The sequence below is a fragment of the Lactuca sativa genome, chromosome 4 (assembly GCF_002870075.4).
Source record: "Lactuca sativa cultivar Salinas chromosome 4, Lsat_Salinas_v11, whole genome shotgun sequence".
Taxonomy (NCBI): domain Eukaryota; kingdom Viridiplantae; phylum Streptophyta; class Magnoliopsida; order Asterales; family Asteraceae; genus Lactuca; species Lactuca sativa.
Genome location: NC_056626.2, coordinates 354,456,250 through 354,460,894, shown reverse-complemented (window position 1 = coordinate 354,460,894; position 4,645 = coordinate 354,456,250). Strand labels below are relative to the sequence as shown.

At 29.3% G+C, this 4,645-nt stretch overlaps 1 long non-coding RNA gene across 3 annotated transcripts; it reads right to left on the bottom strand.

Annotated features, from left to right (window-relative positions):
• Positions 1-583: 583 nt before the first annotated feature.
• Positions 584-2,933, bottom strand: LOC111896375 (uncharacterized). Of its 3 annotated transcripts, none has more exons than XR_006191009.2 (6): positions 2,498-2,929; positions 2,284-2,390; positions 2,005-2,197; positions 1,317-1,652; positions 1,154-1,206; positions 584-1,037 (listed from the first exon to the last, which is right to left on the bottom strand). It is a non-coding gene; the product is annotated as an uncharacterized LOC111896375 (long non-coding RNA). The 3 variants fall into 3 exon arrangements; XR_006191010.2 differs by having other exon boundaries at positions 2,018-2,197; XR_002851875.3 differs by having other exon boundaries at positions 1,317-2,197; positions 2,498-2,933.
• Between the last annotated feature and the right edge of the window lie 1,712 nt (positions 2,934-4,645).

Sequence of the window (4,645 nt, the reverse complement as noted above, 5' to 3'; positions counted from 1 at the left end):
AAAACAAATTCTACAATTATAACAATAATCGAAAATTGTGATATAAAATAATAAAATGAAAATCAAACATAAATTATACAAACTAATTTTTTTTAAACAATTCCACACACTACTCTTTACCAAAGGAGGTGGAGGTGGGGCGGCCACAAACTCATTTATTCACTTTACTTTCAATTTTATAAGCGGGATTGTCAATATTTTGGATAATGAGAGCTTAATGATGTATTAGATGTAAATTCAGCATAAAACCTTATACCTCTTAATTTTAAGATCAATGCTTATGTTTTTGTACACCATGTTAAATATGTTGTATTTACTACTATTATTATTTATGTATTATAATATAGTATATAGAAGTATAATACTACGTTTCAGCCGTTCATATATAAAATAAATATGATAATACTATGTCTAACTACATGTATACGCTTAACTTTTTTAGATCAACTGAATATGTACTCAAAAGATTTTAAAACTACTATGATAATATAAAAAAATGAGTCGTACAAATCCAAACTCAAGTGTGTTTGTTTTTTCATAAAATAAAGTTAACATTACTAATCATATCATAGATAATACAGCATAAATAAAAAAAAACATAAAAAATATATATATTGAAGTCAAACGTTCCATCCATTACATATCTTAAACACCAAATGAAGAATATTTTAAAATATAAAAAACTCAAAACAAATTATAATTAATAACTTATTTTTGGTCCACGGTTAACTTTCTCAAATCTTAAAACCCATCATATTTATCATATCTAAAATTCCTTGTACTTTAAACCAACCATTGCAGCTCATTTGTACCTTAAAAAAAACTAAACCATATTCATCAGCCATATCAAAATTATTATGTATGAGTGTGAAAGGTTGGCCATTTTGTTTATGTTTTGTTTTTTTGTTCGTCAGTGCTCTGATAGTCAGTGCTCTGATAGCAAATGATCTTGTGGTTGTTTGGTCTCCATATGCATGCATGAGTAGTGAAAGGTGTAGTTTTTTTATGCTTTGTTTTTTTATTCTTGTACTTGCCATCTGAAACATATATATGCATATTATGAATTATATTATGTCATCTGGCTTAAGTTATAAAGATGAAACACTTAGCGAATTAAACCAAGTAAGTAAAGAAGAGCAAGAAGGAGACTAACAGTTGGAATAGCGGTGGCAATGGTGGTTTACACAACTACCTTATCTCCTGTAACTACTCCGTATGTATAAACCACCAAAAAAAAACACGTTAGTCACATGTATTATATATAGATACGTGTCTATATTGAGAGAGAGAGAGAGAGAGAGAGAGAGAGAGATTACCATGAGAGCAACTCTTGGCCATGGCAAGCTTTTCGTCAACTGAAGGCATTATACGAAAAATAGTGCACAATTGTTAGAAAATATAAGGTGATGATGATTCCTTTAGTTTGTTGTTGCATAATAGGAAGTGGGATTGAAGATTTGGATGATGAGAGTAGAGTATTTATATGTATTTATTAAAAGCGGTGTGTGAGACAAACTCTGGTGTTGTTGGGTTCATGTTTCAAGATTAAGATTAGGTTTTGATGGTTTTGCTTCATGTCACCTTTACACCCTTCAAAATTTTAATAAAGAAGTCTAACCTTCACACCACATTATATCAAAGGCGTGTGTAAACTGAAAGTAAAAAAAAAAACACCAAATATATGACCTTAATCCCCATTAAACAAACGAAATGATCAAATAAGGTTAGCAAAACTTGCAATTTACTAATAGTCATGTCCTAATGGATACTTTCAATACTTTACTCTTCAAGCCTAGAACACGCACACTATGTTTGACCGGATTCTAAATGTATTAAACACTTTGAGCAACATAACAACTTAAGTGCTTAACGAAATCAACATCCTCTCTCTTACATAAAGAAGATGAAAATGCAGTTCCAAGAGGATTTATAACACAAATAAAAATCAAGGATGGAAAAAAAATTTAAATTAAACAAATCTAGAAATCCAATTGAAGGTTTTACCAGATCGGAGCACCTGATAAAAACTTGGCGCGAATTATTCTTAATGTTAAGGTGGTAGAACTGGATGTGACCAGCCCAATGGTGGTGGTGTCGAGATATTTTCATATCTACTTTAAACATCTGTTAAATCAATAAAAAAACGAATTTTGCTGTGTGGTGTGTGTTGTGCTGAATATATGGCTTTCGAATGGACCTGCAACAAAAAAAACTTGAAGATGAACATATATGATACACAAACCGTGATGGACAAAAAGGCAGAGAGAAACAAATGTGCCAAACCTAAAGGCTCATCACAAGTGAGCACCCGGGACGTACCAAAAACATCACTGGGTTCCCTCGTGGGTTCTCCATTTGAGATGTTTCTAGTTAGATTCTTTCACTGTGACCTGCAAATCATCAAATCAAAATATCAGAAAATCAAAAATCAAAAATCAAATAGATTCATATCGATTTAGGGTTCAAATAAAAATAAATAGACAAAAAGAAAACTCACACAGATGCGCACAAAAACACATAGATGCCTACACAAAAAAGTTTTAGGTGGAGGAGAAAGGAGTGATTTCACGATATCTGAAGTCGAAAGTGGTGATGGTGGTGAACCAACGTTGGTGATGTCGGCTATTTAGGTAGAGCATTTAGGGTTTTCTTATATATATATATATATATATATATATATATATATATATATATATATATATATATATATATATATAGAGAGAGAGAGAGAGAGAGAGAGAGAGAGAGAGAGTTGAGAAACCAGAAGATGATTCCGTTAGCCATGATATCCTACATCCAAATCGTCCCTTCCGTTAGTGGTTGATGACGATGGGATTTAGGATTAAGAGGTGGGAGAGGAGTGTGGTTAATGTTTGTGGAAAATATGGGGCTTTTATGGCGGTGAGACACAACTTATAAGGGAAAGAGGAGATATTGGCGATATAAGTGGAGACAATGGCCTAACAATAATTCAGAATTAAAGTTGATAAAGTGAAAAGGAGATATATAGGGATTTTGAGGGGTCTAAGTCAACTAGTGGATTAGGTTCTTGACTTTTTCAAGACTAGATAAAGTTTTACTTAATATGTAAGGCATAAAATTGTTGTAAATAATGCAATAAGTCTTGTATTCAGCAAAACATGCTAAATGCTTATTAAGGTATATATATATATATATATATATATATATATATATATATATATATATATATATATATATATATATATATATATATATATATAGAGAGAGAGAGAGAGAGAGAGAGAGAGAGAAAGAAGTAAGTTCAAATAAAAACAGTATATAATGTGAAAACATAAAAACACTATGTTTATATTATTATTCTATAATTAATGTTGTATATGTGTATTGTTGAAGTAATTTTAATATAAATATTAAGTTTGATTATTTATATATTCATTAGAATGCTATTATTCTATTATAAATTTATGTATGTACATTTTTGTAGTAAATTGTAATTTTAGTTTTAACCTGTGACTATTCATTTATTCATTGCTGAATAATGACATAAAGTTGTGGATATAAAATTCATTGCAGAATAATAATACAAAAATAGTGTTTTTACGTTCACATTATTTACTGTTTTTTATTTGAACTATATATATATATATATATATATATATATATATATATATATATATATATATATATATATATATATATATACAATGAACCATTTTAAACCTTAGAACCAAAGAACCAATTTTTTTGTCAACATTTAGAGCAAATTTTTCATCAAAAAAAGTAAAAATATATATATATTAACAATGTTGTAAAACTCGCCGAGTTGGCCGATTACTCCTCCGAGTACTCGTTACTCGGCCCCTTACCGAGATAAGTTACAGAATCCCGAGTACTCTCCGATCAGCCCCTTACTGAACTGAGCAGTGTTGTAAAATCCGGTCAACTCGGTGATTAATATGAATAACATACTTAATGATTTATTATTTAACACACACACATGTGATTATTACTAAATATATCTTAAATTTTCAGTAATTATTCATGAAGTGAGACCATTATGTGTTTTTCAATTTTGGTGTATTCACGTGTATCTAATTTTGTTATATATTTCAATCAACTTATTATTTTAACTTATGATTTTGACAATTATAATTTCATTAAAAATATTTATACATGAATGACCGAATCTGAATACTCCCCGAGTACTCCTGAGTACTTCCCGAGTACTCGCTACTTGGTAGTCGGCTGAACAGGTAACGAGTAACGAGTTCTACAATCTTGTATATTAGTAACTTTTTATCCTCCATCCATTGATATCAAATTTAATTAAAAAAATGATTTGTTCAGATTTACACTGTGAATTTGTTCAGATTCACATTGTTAATCTGTATAGATTCACCCTGTGAAATCTATGCAGATTCACATTATGAGTCTGTGTAGATTCACACTACGAATTTATGCAGATTCACAATGTGAATTTGTATGGATTCATACAGTGAATTTGCTGTAAATTAATGATTTATAGTGCTGATTCACAATATGAATTTGAACAAATAAAAAAATAAAAAAATTATCAAATATGATATCAATGGAAAGAAGATAAAAAGTTATGAATTTCTATATTTTGCATATATATATATATATATATATATATATATATATA